The following is a 14,449-nucleotide window of genomic DNA, read 5'->3' on the forward strand; positions in this document are numbered from 1 at the left end:
GAGTATTTTATTGGAAATACTGTGTTAATATTCTAGTACAGTCGATCTAAACTATACTGGGAAAATGCTTGCTGGCTAGAGGTTCTGTGTTAATATATTTAAACAGATTGGTAATTAACATATCAACTGTTTAAAAGTACATCTAAACATGATTGAAAGTGGTTCTTTTTATAAATTGGCTATACGTTCTTTTTATATGATATATTTTCTTTCAACAGACGATAAGAGGAAGATAATCCCAGCAAAATGCAAATTATCACAGATTGAAAATGAATGGGTCCTGAATATACATATGTTTACTTTAATGGAGTGAGCTAAAATCACCATTGTCCTATCAGTTTGCAAACTTTTATACAGATTGTTTGTATAGAGTTTTAATATGATATTAAATCAGAGAAAACAAAACCTTCTGATCTCTGGGCTTTTTGTACCCCTCTTCTTTTTTTTTTTTTTTTTTTTTTTTTTTTACTGTTTTTTTCTTTAGTGGACATATGGACAGAGTTGAATAATGTAAAAGAGCTTAGAGAAAAACCTTCATACTTCTGTATATCTACCATCTAATTTTTTAATTAAGAGTGACTGCAGTTGGCATCTACTGATACTGCCATATGTTGGAAGAGAATATGTAAATGACAAAAGATTCCCCATCTCCCACTTTTTTTGCTTCTGACTTTGAGACATTCTCTCGTGTTAAATTTTAAATCTACAGCTGAGATGAAGTTTCCAGTTACAAAGTGCAATTGTCCTCCTTGAGCTATAGATAGCGGATGGCAATCTTGAAAATTTCCCACCAGAGGCTTCACCAGGAGTCAAGTGATGCAAGGAAACAAAATAAATCTTAGCTGATTTCTAGGAAATCGCCTCCTGCCTGGCACAGGCCCATTTTGGGCTGCAGAGTGCTCTTCAGAGAGACATGGACACTTGGAAGTGAGCGGGTCTTCACAGCAGAGCTGCAGTGCCCCTGAGACAAACTGGGGAGCACTTGGGGCAGAAGAAAGTCAGAAGCTGGTGAATCTTGCTGAAGCCTGACACTCATAACCCATCCATCAGTGACACTGATCAAACCACTTTTCCTCTGCCAGGTACTGTGAGAATGTTGAGGTTCAACATTGGGTAATGGATGTTACAGACCATTTTGTTTTTCTGATGACATTGGTTAGTGAGAGGTGCTCATCTTTCACAAGCAAGGATGAAAATGCAGGCTTTTCAAAGAGGGGAATAGGGATTATAAGGAAATTAGGGCAGAGAAGGGTGAAATTAAGTGGATTAATAATGGGGGACATAAAATTAACATAATAAAAACAAAGAAAAAGTATGCATTTTAGTACCATATTAGTACCTGATAATTTCATATGCTTCTTATGGAAACTATAATGGATAAATTAAAATGAGAAAAAAAATTGAAGAAATTAAAAATCTTCCATATTAAAATACACTCAGAGAAGTTTTAGGTTTTCCTTCCTGCCTTCCTCATCTATTTCAGAGCTGTCTTTTTGAACTGAACCGTTAAAACTCCTACTGTAGACATTTTGGGGAAAAGATACTTTATTCTATCTTTTAGAATCTTAGGTTCCGGTCTATGTAAATTCCTGATACTCCTTCCAATTATTTGATCTTAGAGGCCTAGAGAACTATGTGAAATCCCTCTCAGTTGTGCTAAAGTTATTCAAAATGAGTTTCCTTAGAGACCTGCAATGGTTAAAAAGAAAAAAAAAAGTCCCCTCAGGTATATCAAAATATAAGGGGCCTGCCTTTTAAATATGCATTCTGTCATTGTGGGACAGACCCTTTCAAGTCTACTAGATTTCTAGAGCTGCCATTTAGGTCCCGCTAAATGACTTTTCAACTGCCACAAAGGCTTGTTCCCACACTGGTATTTCTGAGCCCATTAGGGCATTTCTATTCAGGTGTAGTGTGTATGTGAAGTCCTTCTAGGCCAATCTGTCAGTGGGGAGTGAGACTTAGCGGTAAAAAAAAATCAACTGAAGGATGACCAAGAATGGAACAATAAGTGAGGGTAGCAAGTTGATCAGATTCTCAGGCAGAGAGCCGAAGAGGGAGATAGCACATCTTGAAATTGAGGGGAAAGTGCGGTCATCTGGAGGAAACACCACTAATGCCTCTCAACCAGGGGAAAGAGACTGAATAGGAGATCTACCAGTTCAAAATGATACAAAATCAGAAACGCTATCAAAATGACTTCCATCTAGATTTTTATTACATTGCCTTTAAGAAATCAGGTCTCCCCAGAATAATTTCCTGTGTCTTCCCAGGAATGTGGCCTTAAAAGATGGGCCTGAACGGTGCCCTGAGGCTCAGCGAGTTGGTCAGCTCTGCTCACCTACGACCTCTGAGCTGCTCTGAGCTGTGCAGGAGCCCCTGTGAAGGGAAAGGCGCCACATAGAGAGGGACACATCTGACCACAGTTTATTTTGTAATTTAAAGGGGATTTTCCTTAATCCTCACTGTGAGGACAAAAAGAGGGTAAGAACATACTAAAGGCATGCTAGTTAAAATTTAGTGCAAGATATCTGGATGAGGAATCTCTCCTGCTGCTCCTTCCCTGGATATCTATTAGGAGTTGCAACGCCATTGAGTCCACCATCTGAGTAAGGCAATTAAAGGTCTTTCCTCTGATATGACCTTACTCGTAATATCCCCTCCTAACTCACAGCATAAAAAAATGTCGACATGGTTTGCTAAATATGCAATATGTGGCTATCCGTATCAGAGACCATGGATGAGAAAATGGGTTTTCCTCATGCAAGGGTAGGATGGGATGGTGAGAGTGCAATGTAGCCCAAGAAAATTAATCATTGAGAGTGTGTGTGTGTGTGTGTGTGTGTGTGTGTGTGTGCGCGTGGTTGGGAGGGAAGGTTGCGTGTAACACTTGGGAAAATTAAATCATGAGTCTCCTGATTTTTTTCCTGGCAAATGTTTGGGGACACTCTCCCTCCCTGCTGAATGAGAGGTAGTATAATGGGTACATGTGTGAGGAGTAATGATAGGGTTGGGGATGTGGGGTGCAGAAAGCTAAGAAAACCTCTTACCACATGTACGCACAGTTCTGATTTTTATTAATGTTTCCAGCTTTGCATTTGAACTTCTTGTTAACCTGTATTAAAAGATCTTTTTCACAAGATCCTTAAAAGGTAAAAGGAAGGAAAGAGAATAGCAAATATAAGATTACTATTGAAATGAAACAACGTACAGGGTTAAAAGTTGCAGATGTAGAAAAGTGTGTGGTGGGGGGAGAACTAAAAGTTTCCTAGTAAGACATTTAAATACGTTAAGGGCTTAAAAAAGGATTCAAAGCAAGGAAAAATGCATAGGACTGACCAGATTCTAAAATGACCAGATGAGATACAGCAAAAAGAAAAATGAAGACCCATGAGGGGGAGTGAAAAATTTAAAAGTTGCATTCCATTTTAGCTCTAATTAAGAAATAAAGGTAAGGGGCAAAAATAGAAATGTTTTAAAAATAAGCTTTTTAAGTAAATCATGACTATCAGTAATTAAGATATAAAAGATAATGCAAATAACTTGATTTTAATACATAATTTACCCTTTAGAGAGAAAAGTAAAGGAGACCTGAAAAAAATAAATAAAAAATAAAACCACACAAAGCATCGCTAGTCATAAATGGATCTTAGTTTGGATATAATTTCTCCTGGTTACAAGCTCCCTATAAAACTCTCTCTCTGATGCTGACTACTTTCACCTGCCTCAAAATGCCCTGATAGCAAGTAAGATTTTGAGCATCTAGGGGTGCAGAACACAGCGTGGCACCTTGAACCATCAGACGGACAAAGGATCTAAGAAAGAGAAGAGATAGAAAGAAGGGGAGTTCATAGTTTATCCAAAGACTCAAGAAAACATTGGACTTCTTACGGATTGCCAAACTCTTTCCCATAAGAAAGTAAAAGTGCAAATATAATTAAGACAAAGCGTAAGAATGAAGTCCAAGGTCCAAGCAAGGGTCAAAACAATTATATTCAAGTAGCAATAAATATTATTAAAATGATGCGTCTTTGATGAGAATGTTCAGAGTTTGACTACCTTTCCAGTCTTGTTTCTGTGTTTGTCTTTATATATCTAATGTTGCAGCTAAGCACTAAAGTTTAATGTTACTTATGCTCCATGACCACATAGATTTGAGGCTTTGTTTATAGTTTTCTATTTTCCCCACCCATTTATATGGACATACTTAAATCCTGGTTATTTTTAAAAACCATCTCGCATGCAATCTCTTATAGGAAGCTTCCCTGATTTCTTCAGCTGGATGCAATATGTTTTTCTGTCTTATTGACCTCATCAGCATTCAAATACTTACCATTCTCTATACTATGTTTATGTTATTTATAAAGATTAGTTTCTTCTACTGGATCATAAGTATTTTGAACAAAGAGTCCATGTCTTATTCACCCTGGACATTAAAAAGAAAAAAGCTAGCACTCTGTGTTTCTTATATATATATAGGAGATGTGATTAAAAGATAAATGAATACTTTTATTCATTCATTCTTCAATTACTTAACAAGTATTTATTGAGCGCTTAACTTGTCCCAGTTTCTCTCGTAGGCATCCATGCCATGATAGAGCTTTAATTCCGGTGGGGGGAAGACATTCAATAAACAAATATGTATGGAAGAAGTGATAAGTGCCATGGAGAAAAGTGAAGCAAGAAAGGAAATTGGGCAGTGGGCTGTTTAATTTTTAGTGAGGTGGCCAAGCTGGTTAGGTTACACTGGAGCAGAAACCTAAGGTAAGGGAACAAGCCACATGGCTGTCTGGGAAAAGGAGCATTCCAGGTGCAAGGGAAAACACATGGAAAGGTCCTAAGGCACTAGCTCCTCTCCTGAGTTTGCAGAATAATGCCAGTGTGGCTGACACAGAACAATCAAGGGGAAGAATGGTAGGAGAGGAGATCAGAGAAGCTAAGAGGAACCCTACTGTAGCATCGTAGATCATTGGAAGAACTTGGGCTTTTATTTTGAATGAGATAAACCATTGAAGAATTTTAAGCAGAAAAGTGGGATAGTTTGAGATGACTTAACAGTTTGTGTTTTCCCATGGTTGAATTACTTATACTCTGTACACTACATTCTGTATAGTCTATCCTCTGTACTATGTGACTATGTGTATGAATTGTACCGTATGTCCCCTATGGGAGCAGTGTAAGCCCCCTGCATTGTGTGAGTAGTAATCCGTCCTCCAGCATGGCTTCTGGTTGTGTAGCTACCAGTACTCATTGGATAGCACACAGTCAGGAACTATATATGCAGGCGTGTCCGTCTTTCAATTTCCTGCCACCAGGGTCACTGTTCCTAAAACAAATCATAGATAGCTGAGCACACAGGGCTGTGAAGTATTGACCACTTCAGTCTCCTTATTTTATCTGTGTGACTGAGTTCACTGATTTTTCTCAGGGTTTCCATTTAATGGAGTTTGATTTTTTAAAAGGGCCATGACTGGGTTTTTAATGTCTTTCCTGATGTCAACGATTCACCAAGGATTTTCTAATTATAATGCACTCCCCTGAAATCGCGCTTCCATTTCACACTCCTACACTGCAGAGGGACATACTCTAAACTTAACTTGTCTGCCGTAGTGACTATCTAATTAGAAGGAAACCTTAACAAAAAATCCAGTTCTGTTTCTATATTTAAAACAATATCATATTTTACTCCTCGCCATTCTCTTTATGAAATTTTCCTTGTGTATTAGCCTACAAGGAACACAAATTAAAATTTTATTGTTGCATATTTTCTCTTTCTAAGTGCCTTTGAGTATAAATTATTTTATTGATGTTAACTCTAAAATTGCATATAGGTAGAGACTAATGGTGAAAATTATTAAAATGAAAAGGCAAACAATTTTCATTCAGATATCTCAGACTAAATGCCCTAAAGAGATTTGGATTTAATTGGGGAGAAATAAAACTAGTCCAATTTCATATTATACTCGGAAAGATTACCTTAGGTATCTATAACTTATAATTTTGTAACTATGAATGCCTAGCAATCAGAATTACAACAGTTTTAATTAATCTCATTTTAATCGAAGTAAGTTTTTACCAGGGTAATGATTTTTTAAAAAGAGTGTTTTTTTTCAGATTAAAAAAATGTCTTTTTCAGATAGAAATAAGAAACAATGAAATAGAACACACTAGAATACTCTAACTTTTGGAGCATTCATAAGCTTTATATAAAGGGAATTCCACTGATACAGTGTTTTTTGTCTTTTTAATTATTAAGGAATGCTAGTAAAAAATAATGCTTTCTATGAGTCATGAAAGTTTATTCTCAAAATCTGACATGGATGTTTTTCTGAATTAGGAATAATACAGTGTTGTCTGTAGTAGTTAGTAGTTACCGGATGGGTTTACTTTGCCCCTGGCACTTGACATGCAGTTTCCCATTTTATAGACAAGAATGGCAAATGACATGCTTCAGTTTGTTTAGGTGGCAGCTGGAGGAGCTGAACTTGAACCCCACATCCGCCATGTCCTAAGCCTATTTCTTTACTTTGTTCCACATTTCTTCATTGCAGAAAGGTGATGGAGTTTGATTTTTTAAAAGGGCCATGACTGGGTTTTTAATGTCTTTCCTGGTGTCAATGATTCACCAAGAATTCACCTTCCTAGGTCTTTTGATATTTCTATCTTCACCTTTACCTCTCTCCTTTGTATGAAGAAATCAATTGTATAGTGATAACAGAATTTCAACTACAATCTTCTGTATGATTAAAAAATAATAGTGCTCTGCTGCAGAAACTATGCACATATATTCATAGACTCTGGAAAATCAATAAAATAGACATTCTAAAACTCCAAAAAGGGGAACTGAAAAAAGAAACAGCCATGGTAACACATCGAATTAGGAAGTCTAACAGGTGGTAGGTTGGGGTGGCTTTGCTGGAGCTAATCTGTAAGGAGTGGGACTTTGTCTAAAGAAATATGCACCAATAGTTGTTGGTTTCCTTTTTTTTCCCTTGCTATAAATCTCATTGCCCAATTTATCAGTGACTAAAGGAGATATGGAACACATGATTATAACATTTGAATGTGTATTTTGTTGGAAAGGGTGACTAGATATATTTTGTAGTAAAACTGATCTCAAGGGAACTGGCTTCAAAATATGTTCCATTCATTTGTTTTTATTAGGGCTCTTTTATTAGTATTATTTTTCCTTTAACCAGCTTTAAATTCCTTTTTTTTTTCTTGGTCCAAGCAATCACTGTCTATAAAATAATGGGTTTGATGTGCTTGTTTTTACTAACACATATGTAAGCAAACATGCTTAACCTTCTTTGTTTAAATCATATACCACCTAAACTAATTTTGTATGCTGCCACTGATATTCATATCATGCTCTGAGATATCCTTTGTTTTAATTCTGGAGATGACTAATCAGCTCTTCTCATCTTTTTGATATAGGTCACCAAAGAAACCTGTCCTTGAATACTCAGTAAAAAGACTGTTCTCGGGTAGGTGGGTGTGGAACTACCCCAGGTGATTGTGGTCAGGAATGGGAATCACATGATGCAGAGTCAGCTCAGCAGAGACCATGGATAAGGTAGGCAATGACAATTAAATGTAATAGATATAAATGTTCACATTTAAATAACTTCTCAAATGAAAAGTAATGAAGACTTGCCATGGTAATGGTATAAATGAAAAACTGATGGTGGTTTTCGTTAATCATAAGATGATTTTGGGCTAATAATATGATGTAGAACATGTAAAGAAAGACACTGACCACCTAGTATGTGTCCCTAGCACAGTGACCAAAAGGGGAAGGCTTTATGGGATATGCGAAATAACATTATGGACAATAAGGGAGTTGCCTTAAATATTTAAATTGTCATATGGAAGAGAGAAAACACCAGTGCTGTATTATTCCCATGGACAGGAGTAGAGATGGTGAGTTTTGGAGCAATGTGAGGAACAACTTTAAATTACTTTAGAAGAAGTTCCAAAATAGAAAACATTAGCTGTGGCCAAGAAGAGGAAAAGTGCTTCTCTTTCAGAAAGGCAGGAGCCATTTTTGAATCAAGAGAGAAATGCAGTTTGATAATGTGAATTTCTAACTTGAAGAGTCAAGAAATTGGTAAAATTTTTGCCCTTAAATTCATATATCATAGTAGATTATGCTAGGTATTTACAAGAACAAATCTCTGGAACTTTCATAATACTGAATTCAAAGTATCCTAATGATTTCCATATAAATCCCCCATTTTCAATCATTAAGCTTTTCTGAAAGTCTGATGTTGGAAAGAAACTCTCTCCATTCAATCTCTGTTCTATAGAGATTTTTATTCTTTTAATAAGCATTCTATGCTCCAAGCCATTCTTCATACTTAGTAAGAACTTTCTTGGGATGGTAAACTTAACTAAATTGCTAACCTTTAAAAATGTAAATCTGAACAGAAGGAAAATGTCCGATCCACAGGCTGCTCTCCTAATATTTGGCTACAACATTGCTTGATAGAGGTAAGAGTGTACACTTTTAAAACAGACTTTGAAATATCATGCGGCTGCTCTTTATACTCAGTAAGGTGTAATACATTAACACTTCACTTCTAGCTATGTAGTAGAGTCAGTAAAATAAGAAAATACAGTGTTGAAGTAATGGGTAAAATACAGTGTTGAAGTTAATGGGTAGGAATGTCTAATCAGTAATCTCTCTCTACTCCCCAGACAATAGTTAATGATAGATCAATGTAACATTAACTATTCCTGAACTTGCTATTTTCAAATTATTCATATACGTAGAATACTCTGATCCCTCCTTGTTTATTTGAGAGAGCTTGGAGAACATCTTTTTGACAATAATGTTGAAGTTACTGCTACTCTCAAGAATCTCCAGAGCAGGGCTCTGAGTAGGAACAAATACCTGAATATTCTGTTATAAATCCTATGATTCTGCCCATAACATTGCTGGGTCAAAATGCCAGAAAGAACCCCTTTTATATTATTAAAATATATTTTAAAAGATAATTTGTTTAAAACTAATTCAAAACCAATTGCTCTAAACAAAGAAAGGTGGGTAAAACAAGAATAGATCTATATAGAAACAACTGTTACTGTGTTCACATTGAAGTCTTAGTCCCAGTAAATTTTTAGTTCTACCATTAGTCCCAGATGAAGGAGAACACATTTTCTTCTTGTAAATGTGGTTGTACCAGATGTAAAAAAATAACATATCAAAACATCTGTGTCTTCAACCAGTCAAGACTACCAAATAAGCTGTGCCTTATTTTTCCTGATGTTGTCATGTTTGTGAGAATGAGATTATAATTAAAAGCTTGTTTGAGTACCCTAGAAAAAGCATGGGGGAAAGTACCAGTAAATGACCCTCTACTCTCAACTCAGAACCTGACTAGACCACTGAGAATGGAGTCCTTTATAATTTGAGGAATACTTTTGTGTTTTATCAGGATGGTATAGATAATTTATGACCCAGTATACCCATGGGACAATGGAGCCTCCAAACACCAGACTAATCCCAAATGAAATCGATCTTTTATATACATATTTATATATATTTATTATATATATTATTTCTTTCATATATAATATATTCATGTATATATTTTTGGAAATGATGAGAGAGTAAGACTTTCTCCAACTAGGCAAGAGCATTTTTAGTGCAACTGTATTGGATGTATCCTTGGTGCTAGTAACATCATTTTTTGAATCTTCCTCCTGGATCTGAAGCTTGATGATCCTAATTTGTCAAGGAGTTAAGTTTTGTTTATCACATTATGTTTGTATGGTTTGTTGTGTCTTGGCTATTTAAGGTGATAATGACCATGGCCTTTCTAACTGTCCAATCCCACATAATGGCCAGGGCTCATTCTGAGTTGCTTATTTTTCCCATACTTGCCCTTGCTGGACTGAAGCTGCCATCCATTTCTTTTTTTTCCACTCTGAACCCCACTAAACTGAGATAGATTTTAGTCACTGAGAACCTCGTGACAGCTCTAACGTTCATCTTCTCATGTGGTACCAAATTCAGATGACTTTTTAGACAGTGCGGTAAATTGACATGAGCGAGAAGACAGGACAGGAAGATATTTACTACACTGACTTTTAAGAAGCAATGGCTATTGACAACCTAACTTTGAGCTGAAGAAAGAATACAATAAACTATGTAAAGTCGGCTAGAGTGATGTATAACAGGATAGCTGTTGATCATAAATACTCATACTAGGCAGAGGGGCAGGACTGTGTGGTAGAATGATGGAAACAGCCCTGAAGCAGATAACAGTGGGCAAGGTAATGTCAGTGGCAGCTACTGGGACCAGAGAAGAAGAAGATCACCAAAGTTTCAGTTATCTGTGGGGGTTAGCAGTAATCTCTCCGTTAAGTGGAGAATGAAAAGGTTAAGACAAGAAGTAACCCCCAAAAGAAATAGCAGATGTGGAAACAATAAAACCTAAAGAGTTCAAAGTCATTGCAGGATCCAGAGCAATTCTGGAAAAGCAGTTGCCCAGAAAAAACTGATTCACTTTATTTTGTTAATAATCACATGGTCACCCTGCACCCAGACAGAATTCTTATTAAATTGATGCCATTCTTAAATTCTGTAGGCTAAACATTCTTCATTTCTTATCTGTCCTATATTTTGGAACCCCTATTCCATTCAGCTTTCGGCAATTCCAAACCCAATACTCTGTGAGTTCATTAGTCTGCACTAACAGAACTTACTTGATGTGATCAAATTAGTTCCTTACATCTTCAACCATCGTTATTTGAAGTATTGTCCTAAATTCTCCTTATTAGTGTGCCCTGCTGTTGAAGCTAATTTTATTTAAAATTCTAACTTCTAACAGGTCTTTCAATGTCCTTTAATTTCTCTTTTGGGTAAGATTATAGTATATTTTGTCAAAAATGAATGATACTTGATCAAGATAAATGGAAGCAGTGTTTTTCCATGTTATTTTTCCAGTTATAGGAATCAAATGTAGACTTGGCATCTGCCTACTAAGCTTTGCCAAAGAATGCAGTTAGAGCTTTAAAGAAATTCTACTTTTGACACGAGAACTGAGAATGTGTTGATAGTCCTTTAATGAAGATTTCTAAAGCTAATCAATGGCTTTTCCCTGTAACATATACTTTTCAGGTAAATTCTAGGATTAATGGGTTATATTTAGACAGGTAAAGTGCCAACAGAATTGCTTCCGTTCCGCTGATACTTTTTTTGTGTGCCAGATATATGAGGTGTACAATCCAGGTGATAAAAATTGAGAATGTCCCAAATTAAGCAAAAGCTCATTACATTCACTTCTCAATTAATTAAAAAAAAAACAAACAGATAACTCAATAGGCTTAACTCTATGCCCCTCACTTCTCCTTCATATTTCTGCTGCCAGGATTTGACTGTTCATTTCTAGCCATCTGACAGTCCATTACCACAGTCACCAAAAAGGTGGGAAAGGGAGGTGTTCACCCAATCAGTTTCATAGCTCCCTAGCAGTGATGGTGAATATTTTGGTAAAGGAAAAGTTTTACACAAGTGGCTAAAACGAAAATTTCAGAGCACTGATGAACTTTATGTCTACCTACAACACTCTATTCTCTAGTATTCTCGGGTGCTTGACAGGTAGATAAATATAAACTTGTCAGCATCGCTAATGTTTATTCATGTAACACTCCTTAGCATTAGTTGAGTAATATCTTATAGACTGCTATCATCATGAAATATTCATATTTTTGTTTCTTAAAATCCAGCAATTTTGTTACTTGCTGTTTTGCTTAGTGGTAAAGTTAGTTGATGCTTTCTGCAATTTCTAACAATCCAGCTAGTTATTGGAAGGTTGTGGACATTTGAGTGTTTTGTTGATTGTGATAAATGGCAAAATAGTGATACACTGATAGTCAAAAATCACAAAAATTAATACTTGCAAAACTGTAGCCACTAACATACCTCAGATAAAATTTCTCCTCTCTCCTTGCAGAATGTATGCATCATACCTCTGCCATGAGGGAAGGCTTTAGGAAATTCAGCTCTAGTTTTAGGTTGTTTCATTTCTGAAATAATGGTTTTTATTTTTTTAAATTTTTATTGTTGTTAATCACCATACATTACATCATTAGTTTTTGATGTAGTGTTCCATGATTTGTTGTTTCTGCATAATACCCAGTGCTCCATGCAGAATGTGCCCTCTTTAATACCCATCACCAGGGGCGCCTGGGTGGCTCAGTTGGTTAAGTGACTGCCCTCAGCTCAGGTCATGATCCTGGAGTCCTGGGATCAAGTCCCGAATCGGGCTCCCTGCTCAGCAAGGAGTCTGCTTCTCCCTCTAGCCCTCTTCCCCCTTGTGCTATCTCTCATTCTCTCTATCTCAAATAAATAAAATCTTTTAAAAAAAAGAAAATGCCCATCACCAGGCTAACCCATCCTCCCACCCCCCCTCCCCTCTAGAACCCTCAGCTTGTTTTTCAGAGTCCATCGAATCTGATGGTTCATCTTCCCCCTCCGATTTCCCCCCTTCATTCTTCCGCTCCTGCTATCTTCTTCCTTTTTTTCTTCCTTAACATATATTGCATTGTTTCAGAGGTACAAATCTGATTCAACAGTCTTGCACAATTCACAGCACTCACCATAGCACATACCCTCCCAATGTCTATCACCCAGCCACGCCATCCGTCCCACCCCAGCTTACTCCAGCAACCCTCAGTTTGTTTCCTGAGTTTAAGAATTCCTCATATCAGTGAGGTCATATGATAACATGTCTTTCTCTGATTGACTTATTTCGCTCAGCATAACACTCTCCAGTTCCATCCACGTCGTTGCAAATGGCAAGATCTCATTCCTTTTGTTGGCTGCATAGTATTCCATTGTGTGTGTGTGTGTGTGTGTGTGTGTGTGTGTGTGTGTGTGTATACATATATATGTGTATATATATATATATATACCACTTCTTCTTTATCCATTCATCTGGTAATGGACATCTTGGCTCTTTCCACAGTTTGGTTATTATGGACATTGCTGCTATAAACATTAGGGAGCACGTACCCCTTCTGATACCTACATTTGTATCTTTGGGGTAAATATCCAGTAGTGCAAGTGCTGGATCGTATGGTAGCTCTATTTTCAACTTCTTGAGGAACCTCCATACTGTTTTCCAGAGTGGCTGCACCAGCTTGCATTCCCACCAACACTGTAGGAGGGTTCCCCTTTCTCCGCATCCCCGCCAACATCTGTCGTTTCCTGACTTCTTAATTTTAGCCATTCTGACTGGTGTGAGGTGGTATCTCATTGAGGGTTTGATTTGGATTTCCCTGATGCTGAGCGATGTTGAGCACTTTTTCATGTGTCTGTTGGCCATTTGGATGTCTTCTTTGCAAAAATGTCTGTTCATGTCTTCTGCCCATTTTTTGATTGGATCATTTGTTCTTTAGGTATTGAGTTTAATAAGTTCTTTATAGAATTTGAATACTAGCCCTTTATCTGATATGTCGTTTGTAAATGTCTTCTCCCATTCTCTTGGTTGTCTTTTGGTTTTGTTGACTGTTTCCTTTGCTGTGCAAAAGCTTCTTATCTCGATGAAGTCCCAATAGTTCATTTTTGCCCTTGCTTCCCTTGCCTTTGGAGATGTTTCTAGGAAGAAGTTGCTGCCTGTGTTCTCCTCTGGGATGTGATGGACTCCTGTCTCACATTTAGGTCTTTCAACCATTTTGAATCTATTTTTGTGTGTGGTGTAAGGAAATGGTCCAGTTTCATTCTTCTGAATGTGGCTGTCCAATTTTCCCAACACCATTTGTTGAAGAGACTGTCTTTTTTCCATTGGACATTCTTTCCTGCTTTGTCAAAGATTAGTTGACCATAGAGTTGAGGGTCCATTTCTGGGCTCCCAATTCTGTTCCATTGATCTATGTGCCTGTTTTTGTGTCAGTACCTGTCTTGATGATTACAGCTTTGTAATAGAGCTGGAAGTCCAGAATTGTGATGCCACCAGCCTTGCTTTTCTTTTTCAACATTCCTCTAGCTATTTGGTGTCTCTTCTGGTTCCATACAAATCTTAGGATTATTTGTTCCATTTCTTGAAAATGGATGGTATTTTGATGGGGATTGCATTGAATATGTAGATTGCTCTAGGTAGCATTGACATCATCACGATATTTGTTCTTCCAATCCATGAGCATGGGACGTTTTTCCATTTCTTTGTGTCTTCCTCAATTTCTTTCATGAGTATTTTATAGTTTTCTGAGCACAGATCCTTTGCCTCTTTGGTTAGATTTATTCCTAGGTATCTTATGGTTTGGGGTGCAATTGTAAATGGGACCGACTCCTTAATTTCTCTGTCTTCTGTCTCATTGGTGTATAGGAATGTCACTGAATTCTGTGCATTGATTTTATATCCTGCCACTTTACTGAATTCCTGTATGAGTTCTAGCAGTTTTGGGGTGGAGTCTTTTGGGTTTTCCACATAAAGTATCA

The 14,449-nt window shown here is 37.0% G+C and overlaps 1 long non-coding RNA gene across 1 annotated transcript in view; it reads left to right on the forward strand.

The window, feature by feature from the left end:
* The window catches only part of LOC141373493 (uncharacterized), a 173,563-nt gene that overhangs the window by 33,727 nt on the left and 125,387 nt on the right, over nucleotides 1-14,449 (forward strand). Inside the window, exon 2 of the long non-coding RNA XR_012379553.1 lies at nucleotides 7,438-7,576. This is a non-coding gene — a long non-coding RNA (uncharacterized lncRNA). The remainder of the gene's footprint in view (nucleotides 1-7,437; nucleotides 7,577-14,449) is intronic.

Source organism: Callorhinus ursinus, unplaced genomic scaffold (assembly GCF_003265705.2).
Source record: "Callorhinus ursinus isolate GAN/ISIS: 27379988/994484 unplaced genomic scaffold, GSC_fseal_2.0 scaffold10, whole genome shotgun sequence".
Classification (NCBI taxonomy): Eukaryota; Metazoa; Chordata; class Mammalia; order Carnivora; family Otariidae; genus Callorhinus; species Callorhinus ursinus.